The 10,550-nt window shown below is 41.0% G+C and overlaps 1 pseudogene; it reads right to left on the bottom strand.

Annotated features, from left to right (window-relative positions):
* Window positions 1-7,835: 7,835 nt before the first annotated feature.
* Window positions 7,836-9,439, bottom strand: LOC123849376 (Golgi-associated plant pathogenesis-related protein 1-like; annotated as a pseudogene).
* Window positions 9,440-10,550: the final 1,111 nt, after the last annotated feature.

The following is a 10,550-nucleotide window of genomic DNA, read 5'->3' as shown; positions in this document are numbered from 1 at the left end:
CTGCAAGCTGAGAAGGCAATAAAGTCTGTTAGCAAAATGGAAGTCACAATCTTTTTTAACCTAATCGTGGAAGTGACATCCCTCATTTTTGCTGTATTCTATGCATCAGGAGCAAGTCACATTCTAGGGCAGGGGATTACACAAGGACATGAATACCACCAGGTACTGCCTCACTGGGACAGCCATCCACACCTGGATTTGAGTTCTAGTTCTGATACTTTGACCTTGGGCAAGCTACATGGCCTCGATTTCCCGAAGAATAATAATAGTAACTACTTAATAAGATGGTTTTGAAGTTTATATGAGGGACTGCGTCTAAATTACCTAGTACATACAAAAATGCCCAATACATGTTTGTTGTTACTTAGATTGTGGACATGAAGGGAGGAATGTGACTGGGAAGTAAAGGGAAGGTAAGCAGAGCAAGAGTCTAAAGGTTGTGATGTAAACTCGGAAGCATCCCAGTTTCCCAGTTAAAAGTTCAGAGGAAGGGCGCCTGGTTGGCTCAGTCAGTTAAGCATCTGCCTTTGTCTCAGGTCATGATCCTGGGGTCCTGGGATGGAGCCCCACAACGGGCTCCCGACTCAGTGAGGAGCCTGCTTCTCCCTCTCCCTCTGTCTCTCCCCCTGCTCCTGCTTTCTGTCCCAAATAAATAAAATCTTAAAAAAAAAAAGTTCAGAGGAAAAACGCAATGATGTCTTCTGCCCTCTAGGCACTTGACCGGCACCAGTTATACTCATTAGCAAGATAAATGTATCTTCAGAAGCAACTCAAACCGGGATAGAAAACCAATGGTCCATGCCCCACAGTCTTCATTAGTTTTTCCAGTACAATACTTTAAAGTTCTTCAGCATTTGATTGGAATTCATACTTAAGATTTAGCTGGCAGGTAGCTGAGAGCTAGGATTCTGAAATCCAGGAAATGAGAAGGAAGGTAGGAGGGATCAAGGAAAGTAGGTAATGAAGAGAACCCAAGAATCTCAAGAGTTAAGACCAAAATACCTAGGTTTAGCTCTGTTGTTGCCTTTTTTTGGGAGCCCTCAGGTAAGAAAGAAGGGGTCCAGGTTAGAACCCTGATGCAGGGGAACCCTCTACCAACTTTATGACTATCTGTCATAAAGATATGACATTGCTCCAGGGCCATTAAAAATGCACTCTTCCTGCAAGTTCCCTGTCTCTTGGGAAATATCTCCCAATTCCTAAAGAGAAATTTAGTATAAATCACTAATTAACAAATATTTATTAAGTATCTTTTATGTCAGTCTTAATGAGAGGATGCAAAAGTAAACAAAGCACAGTTAATATCCGTAAAAAGTATACAAGTTGATAGGAAAGATCTGTGAAAGAACGAGGGACTAAACTAGGGCAGTGAAATATGGAACTGAAGGGGAAGAAAAAGGACAATCCCTTTAACACTTCTCAGTGTTAAGGAACTAATGTGATAGAACTTGGCACACAATGACTATGAATATAGTAGAGAATAAGAATATCCTTTCTTTATAGCAAACCACTGGAGGGAGAGAGAGTTTTAAAGTCAGGTTGACTGAAAGGATGATGCTACAGTTTACTGAAAGATAGGAAACCAAGGATGCATAGGTTTGGGGAGAAAGATGTTTCCTTTTGGACATATACATTAAATTTGAGATTGTCAGGTATATTCTTGCATATGTACCCATTAGACAGATGATGTGGACTTGAACCCTAAGAAAGCGGTCCAAGCTAGAGCTAGAGCTTCCGATCAATAAAGATATAACTATTTTGGTGCGCCTGGGTGGCTCAGTCGGTTAGGCATCTGCCTTCGGCTCGGGTCATGATCCCAGGGTCCTGGGATCGGGCCCCACATTGGGCTCCCTGCTCGGTGGGGACCCTGCTTCTCCTTCTCCCTCTGCCTGCCTCTCTGCCTATTTGTTCTCTCTCTCTCTGTCAAATAAATAAATAAAATCTTAAAAAAAAATTTTTTTTAATTAAAAAAAAAGATATAACTATTTTAATCACCATTTTTTAAATAAGAAAATTAAGCAAAACTAGAATGCAAACCCAACTGTATCTTTCACCAGAGCTCAGTTAGCCACAGTGCTATATTGCCTCTTAAGTACTGGAGGAATTCAGCAGAAACTATGGGAGGAATGAAGATAGGCTTCACGAGAGAAAAGTAGCATGTGGACGAGATGGATCTCAAAGTATGGATAGCACTGAACATGCAAATATGGGAGAAAGGGTATTTCATATACAGGGAATAAGCTGAATGAACAAATCAAGAAATGGAAACATTGAACCTGTACAGGTATTTAAGAGTAAGCTGCAAAGAGTTTAAGAGTTGGAGCCCTATGGTTGCCAGGAGACTACATAGAATCAGAAAGGAACAAAGGTCGTTTATAGAGCACACCTACTTTTTTTTTTTAACTGAATACACAACCTTTTCTTTTTCTTCAAATTTGGAGTTTTTTTAATTATACAAAGATGAGAAGTCAAGTTTTGTAACCTAAAAATATTTACTTATTAAAACTATATTAATACTTTCATAAACTATACAAAATGATGTAGGAAAAAGAGCCCAAAAAGAAATGGTCAGAGAGGGAAAACAAGAAAATAAGCAAACCACCTGTATATTGTTCCATTATAGATCTTATCTTATTGAAAAGTAATTGCATATCTATTCTTTCTTTAGACTCAGAGCTCCTCAACAACAAAGGACTTGTTTTCTATATCGTTACCCCTAACACATAACACAACATCTGGTAATAGTGCCCAAAAAAGATTTGTTGACTAATTGAATATATGAACGAATTAATGAATGAGACTGTTTTAAGGCTTGGTTATTGTCAAAGATAAACAAAACTGGATATTAGTCAAAGTGATTAGGACAGATTTTAATCAGCAATATACTATTGCAATAGGGAAAATAGTCTAGCACAAACTGAACTCATCTTCAATTTGTTTTTGTTTTTTTTAAAGATTTTATTTATTTGGCAGAGAGAGCAGGAGAGCACAAGCAGTGGGAGCAGCAGAGGGAGAGGGAGAAGCAGACCCCTTGTCAAGCAGGGAGCCCGATGCAGGTCTCAATCCCAGGACTGTGGGATCATAACCTGAGCTAAAGGCAGTTGCTTAACCAACTGAACCACCCAGGCGCCCCTCATCTTCAATTTGTACAGTGGTGACTGGATGTTTTTAAGGGAGAATTAAGGAATAGGGTGGAGATTCATGAGAAGGAGCTCAGAAGAGTCAGAGAAGTTACAAATTCCAAAGCAGCAAACCTAGAGTAGAAATGTTACTCCCCATGCTTAAAATCCATGGCTTAGCCTGGCATACTTGGGGTTTGGTTTTTTTTGTTTTGTTTTTTCTTTTGTCTTGTTTTGTTTTGTTTTTTGCTTTTTTAAAGATTTTATTTTTTTTTATTTTTATTTTTTTTTTTTAAGATTTTATTTATTTATTTGAGAGAGAGAGAACGAGAGAGAGCACATGAGAGGGGGGAGGGCCAGAGGGAGAAGCAGACTCCCTGCCGAGCAGGGAGCCAGATGCGGGACTCGATCCAGGGACTCCAGGATCATGACCCGAGCCGAAGGCAGTCGCTTAACCAACTGAGCCACCCAGGCGCCCTAAAGATTTTATTTTTAAGTAATCTCTACACCCAACATGGGGCTCAAGCTCATGACCCCAAGATCAAGAGTCATATGCTCCACTGACTGAGCCAGCCAGGTGTCCCTAGCCTGGTATATCTGGAACTTAGTAAATACTGCCAAATGAATAAAATTCCACTGTGGAGATATATTCCATGAAAATAATTCAAATAAATGGGGGAAAACCTGTGCCAAGAGATATTTGTACAGGATTATCTAAGTAGTAAAATCTGAAAATCAGAATGCCAAACAATTCAATGAATTCCCATAAATCAATTTATTCATTCCTATCAAGTATTTACTTAATATCTACTTATGATTAACACTGTAATCTTATACAAATGGATAAATATCAGAGAAGGAGGCCATACAAGAGATGTAGGTGTTAATGCATTCAAGAAAAATTTATTGAGGGGCGCCTGGGTGGCTCAGTTGGTTAAGCTACTGCCTTCAGCTCAGGTCATGATCCTGGAGTCCCCGGATGAGTCCCACATCAGGCTCCCTGCTCAGCAGGGAGTCTGCTTCTCCCTCTTCCCTCCCCCCTCTCATGTGCTCTCTCTCGTTCTCTCCCTCTCTCAAATAAATAAATAAAATCTTAAAAAAAAAAAAGAAAAATTTATTGAGCATCTACCAAGTACTACACATCATGCTACAGATACAAAGAGGAATAAGACATTCCTTCAAAGAACGCACAGTCTGGGGATAAACAGACGTGAAAAGTGCTATGATCATGGTTAGGAGGAAGAAGTGGGTTGTTTGCATATATACCTGGAGGTTTCAGAATTATTTAAATACTTAATAAGTGGGGGGGAGGCATGGTTAACTTAGCAAATATATAAACTTCATGAGGGAGGGGACATATGTTTCTCACTATTGGAAAAAATTATCCAACACTTGAAAATAAGCAAAAGAAATTACTGGGTGTTATTGCAGTTTTAGTACCGGGCACTATCTAGAGCAGAGACCAGCAAACTTCTTCTGTAAAGGACCATTCAGTAAATACTTAGGTTTTAGGCCAAAAAAAGCAAAATTGAGGTGGTTGTATAGGTACTTCTACAACAAGAGAGAAAACAAATTTCCACAATTCTTTAATTAGTAACATTCAAAATAAACCAATAGTAATTTAATACAAGTTTTTGATGCAATAGGTCTACTAATGAGAAGGATGAAATTCTTTGGGGGAATATGCATTTTGCTTAGTTGGGGTTTAATTATTAGTATAATCAATTGCAAATGTTCAACTACTAATGTTGATCTGTAATGAGATTTTATGAATCTCATCTGTCTTTTCTCACAGATAACTACTGTTAAATACTGCTATCAGTCCATGAGCATGTGATTCAATTGAACATATTCATTGCTTGGAAAGCATTTATAGAATTCTATTAGATTCTCCTCTTGATATTTGCTTAATTTTTTAAATGAAATTTTTATTTATTTAATTTTTTTTAAAGATTTTATTTATTTATTTGACAGAGAGAGACACAGCGAGAGAGGGAACACAAGCAGGGGGAGCAGGAGAGGGAGAAGCAGGCTTCCCACGGAGCAGGGAGCCCTATGTAGGGCTCAATCCCAGGACCCTGGGATCATGACCTGAGCCGAAGGCAGACGCTTGACAACTGAGCCACCCAGGCGCCCCATGAAATTTTTATTTTTAAAGTAATCGCGGGGTGCCTGGGTGACTCAGTCAGTTAAGCGTCTGCCTTTGGCTCAGGTGAAGGCCCAGGATCCTGGGACTGAGTCCCTGCTCAGCAGAGAGACTTCTTCTCCCTCTCCCTCTGCCTGCTGTTCCCCCTGTTTGTTTGTGCTCTCTCTGTCAAATAAACACATAAAATCTTTTTTAAAATCTCTTAAAAATAATAAATAATAAATAATCTCTATGCCCAATGTGGGGCTCAAACTCACAACTCTGAGATCAAGAGACACATGCTCTACCAGCCAGGCGCCCCTGCCCAATTTTTGCTCAAAAAATCATAATAAAACATTACCAATACTAAGCCATCAAATTGCTGTGTAGTGGGGCAAATCAAGATATTCAGCTTCTATTTCTCACAAAACAAAAACCAAAAAACAGAACAAAAAAGCCATAGAACTGATGATGGTTGTGTTTGAGAGCAAATGAAGTCAACTATTGACACTAGTAGTTTAATAACACATGATAAATTCACATGTTTTCTACAAAGTACTTTCTGCAGTGAATAATCATACACTTTTTTAAAAGATTTATTTATTCGAATGAGCACATGCGCACACACACACCCCCACACAAGCATGGGGTTAGGGGCAGAGGGATAGAGTCTTCAAGCAGACTCCCCACTGCGCATGGAGCCCAATGTGGCTGGATTTCACGATCCATAGATCATGGCCTGAGCCGAAACCAAGAGTCCGATGCTCAACCAAGCCACCCAGGCACCCCATGAATAACTGTACACTTTAAATACGTTACATTTTCACAAGGCTTATAAATTTGTTGAAATAAGCCTTTTTTCTGCTCCACATATATTTTTGCCACCATCAGTTGTGACACAGTTTAGCATATTCCACTTCAGTTTGTGCTGAATTAGTGTTTTCTCAACTTCCTTGAAAACACTTTTTTTTTTTAAAGATTTTATTTATTTATTTGAGAGAATGAGAGAGAGCACATGAGAGGGGGGAGGGTCAGAGGGAGAAGCAGACTCCCCGCCGAGCAGGGAGCCCGATGTGGGACTCGATCCAGGGACTCCAGGATCATGACCTGAGCCGAAGGCAGTCGCTCAACCAACTGAGCCACCCAGGCGCCCCTCCTTGAAAACACTTTTACCTGTAATTGTTTCATGCAAACTATTCATCGAGGCTAATTCTTCAGTGACTTCAAATTCAGCATTGACTTCTCAAAAAAACAAAAACTAAACAGTATTGGGGCGCCTGGGTGGCTCAGTTGGTTAAGCGACTGCCTTCGGCTCAGGTCATGATCCTGGAGTCCCAGGATCGAGTCCCGCATCGGGCTCCCTGCTCGGCAGGGGATCTGCTTCTCCCTTTGACCCTCCTCCCTCTCATGCTCTCTGTCTCTCATTCTCTCTCTCTCAAATAAATAAATAAAATCTTTAAAAAAAAAAACAAAACTAAACAGTATTGTCAACTGTGGACTCATCAGGAGCTAAGGAAAAACTACTTAAAATAATTTGCTTTGGTTTTTTTGTTTTGTTAATCTCTACGCCCAACATGGGGCTTGAACTCACAACTCTGAGATCAGGAGTCATGTGCTGGGACGTCTGGGTGGCTCAGTCAGTTAAGCATCTGCCTTCGGCTCAGGTCATGATCCCAGGGTCCTGGGATCAAATCCCGCACCCAGCTCCTCGCTCAGCGGGGAGTCTGCTTGTCCCTCTCCCCCTGCCATTCCCCCCTGCTCGTGCTCAGGCTCTCTCTCTCAAATAAATAAATAAATAAAATCTTAAAAAAAAAAAAGAGTCATGTGCTCTTCCAACTGAGCCAGGCAGGTGCCCCTAAAAATAAAATCTTTATGGAAAAAAAGACATTCTTGGGGCGCCTGGGTGGCTCAGGCATTAAGTGTCTGCCTTCGGCTCAGGTCATGATCCCAGGGTCCTGGGATCGAGCCCTGCATCGGGCTCCCTGCTCTGCGGGAAGCCTGCTTCTCCCTCTCCCACTCCCCCTGCTTGTGTTCCCTTTCTCGCTGTGTCTCTCTCTGTCAAATAAATAAAAAAAATCTTTAAAAAAAAAAAAAAGACATTCTTAAATTTTAAATTCTTAAATCTACCAAAAGTAGATTACAATGCATGATCACATAAAATGAATTTCACTTCTAAACATCACAAACAATAGAATACAAAAAGTCCAAAGATGGGTATTATAGGAAATGTACAAAAGATATTTGCTTAAAAAATAACAAAAAAGTTTTTAAATTGATTTCTCCCCTAAAGTCCAAATAATTGTGGTCTAGGTAACCATCAGAGTAAAGGCTTTATATGCTCCTTCCTTTGATAAGAATAAGTTTATGCAGGGGTGCCTGGGTGGTTCAGTCGGTCAAGCATCTGACTCTTGATTTTGTCTCAGGTCATGATCTCAGGGTCCTGAGATAGAGCCCTGTGTCAGGCTCTGTGCTGGGTGTGGAGCCTGCTGAAGATTCTCCCTCTCCCCCTGCCCCTTTATTCCCACCCCCCCATCCCCGCACTCTCTCTCTTTCTAAAAAAAAAAATTCATGCAGAACTGTATATCCAAGTGTGTGTGCAAGACACACTCAGATGCATCACAAATACAAGCACATATACCCACAGGGACAGACACACAGCTGAGTTTTTATTGTTCTAGGCACTTCGTATTTACCTTAAGTCTGCCATTTTCCCATTACATTTAATGAATTTCTTCTTTGGAGGCAAGACATTTTCTTCAAAGTAGCCTAGTTGACAACATTCTCTGCTGGGAAGTATTGGGCCACTATGAAGGAAGACCCCTCACTTGCAGGTGCCTTCCCCACTCCCATCTTCTTTGTATTCTTCCACACCATGGCTGTGAAGTGTCCTGGAGGTGAAATCAGGCTGCTGGAAGTCGTAGTTCTTGATTTCACTGTACCATCTATCAGCCATCTCCTTTCCTGTCTGGTCACAGGAGGCCCATGCCAGGTTCTCTCCAAACTGGCCATGACTGGACTCTGGGCTGGGTTTAAGCATCCTTGGTCTGGCCAGGACTTCTGAATAATGCTGAGCCTCCTGGTTGGTTTTCTTGCAGAGCTTCAGTGCAGGGGGACACCATACTGGTGCTGGCACTTGTTGCGGGTCTTCAGGACCCCATTATTAAACTGTTTGGAAGCTGACTTGCCCATGGCCCACTGAGTGCTCTCCCCAGCTCCCACTGCTGCTGTGCTGTGCTCTCTTGCCTGGTCCTAGGTTGCTGGAGATCAATTCCTATCTTTATGAACCTGGACAGATGGGCAAATCCAGGTAACTAGAGGAAGTCAACCCTACTGGCAAAAAGAGAATAGTTAGTATTTCCAAGAGCCAAAATACACACAGGGCCAGGAAAATGAGTAGAGGTTTGGGAGTTGGGGGGTTAGTCAGGAATGTGGTAGAGAAAAGTAACTCAGAACTAACAAAAAGCACTGCCCAGTGGTCAAGACACCATGAAAAGCTCTATGGCACAGACCAAGGCCTGCCCACATCCCCAACACATATACACACAAGATCTAGGGCCCCCTTGCTCCTTAATCTACTGTTACTGAGGCTCATTTTCCTCCTCAAATTAGTTAATATAGACAGAAAGTAGAGCCCCAAGTCTCTGTGTACAGCCCATTTTTTCCTTCACAAACCCTAACCTTGCTCACAGATATTTGCTATATATATATATATGTCAATAGATTCCAGATCTGTATCTTTAGTTCAGACTGTTCTCATCAGCTTCAGACCCATATGTCCAATAACCTGCTACATTTCTCTACCTGAAGACTATTCTGGTACCCAACATGTAAAAAGTTAAAACCATTGAAATATGTTAAAATATATATTCAACTTGTTGACCCACAAATTCCTCTTGGCAAAATAAAATCTCCCTCAATGTTTTGTTTTAAAAGATCAGTTTGTTGGGGCGCCTGGGTGGCTCAGTTGTTAAGCATCTGCCTTTGGCTCAGGTCGTGATCCCGGGGTCCCGGGATTGAGCCCCGCATCTGGCTCCCTGCTCTGCAGGAAGCCTGCTTTTCCTTCTCTCACTCCCGCTGTGTTCCCTCTCTCGCTGTGTCTCTCTCTATCAAATAAATAAATAAATAAATAAATAAATAAATAAATAAATAAATAAAACCTTTAAAAATTAAAAATAAAATAAAAATAAAAAATCAGTGTGCTTAGAGTCACCAAATTATAATTTTTCCTTTGGGCCTAAAGTGAAAAGATTCCCATGAAGTCCTACAACCTCTCTATTAAATAAAGGAAAGTTAACACTTATTTATAACAGCAAAAAACTAGAAACAATCTAAATGTCTTGTCTATAGATTTAACACAATGCTAATGAAAATCCTAGTAGGTAGGTTTGTATGTGTGTGTGAGTGTATGAAAAGTGATAAGCTGATCTTAAAATTTATATAGAGGGGCGCCAGGGGCTCAGTCTGTAAAGCATATAGCTCTTGATCTCAGTCTCATGACTTTGGCCCTACACTGGGTGTAGAGTTTCCTGAAAAAAAAAATTTTTTTTTTTAAAGATTTTATTTATTTATTTGAGAGCGAGAATGAGAGAGAGAGAGAGAGCATGAGAGGGGGAGGGTCAGAGGGAGAAGCAGACTCCGTGCCGAGCAGGGAGCCCGATGCGGGACTCGATCCCGGGACTCCAGGATCATGACCTGAGCCGAAGGCAGTCGCTTAACCAACTGAGCCACCCAGGCGCCCCCTGAAAAAAATTTTTATATGGAGGGCGCCTGGGTGGCTCAGTTGGTTAGGTGACTGCCTTCGGCTCAGGTCATGATCCCGGGGTCCTGGGATCGAGTCCTGCATCAGGCTCCCTGCTCTGCAGGGAGCCTACTTCTCCCTCTCCCACTCCCCCTGCTTGTGTTCCTGCTCTCGCTGTGTCTCTCTCTCTGTCAAATAAATAAATAAAATCTTTAAAAAAAAAATTTTTATATGGAAATGGAACAGCCAAGAATAGTTAATATAATCTTACAACCTTGAAGTTCAAGGACATGGACTACCAGATATCAAAATTCATTACAAAATTATAGCAATGAAGAACACTTGTGATGAGCACTTGTTTTAAGAAAAACAGTGGGGGTAAAGATTGTTTTGTTGACAAAAATCATCCACAACTTGGAAATGCTGCAAAGGAAAGGCAATAGGGCTAGCCAAAGATGAACTATCAAGGCAATATACTTGTACTGAACTCATTCTCTATTTATTATTGATTAAAGACTAAAACTCTGTGAAGTCATGTGTTAACTTATAGATTTTTGTCTGGTAATGA

Source organism: Mirounga angustirostris, unplaced genomic scaffold (genome assembly GCF_029215605.1).
Source record: "Mirounga angustirostris isolate CCGP_5_RB_7025 unplaced genomic scaffold, mMirAng1.0.hap1 SCAF_15, whole genome shotgun sequence".
NCBI lineage: Eukaryota > Metazoa > Chordata > Mammalia > Carnivora > Phocidae > Mirounga > Mirounga angustirostris.
The sequence above is the reverse complement of the archived record's forward strand: the minus strand, read 5'-3'. Positions and strand labels throughout refer to the sequence as shown.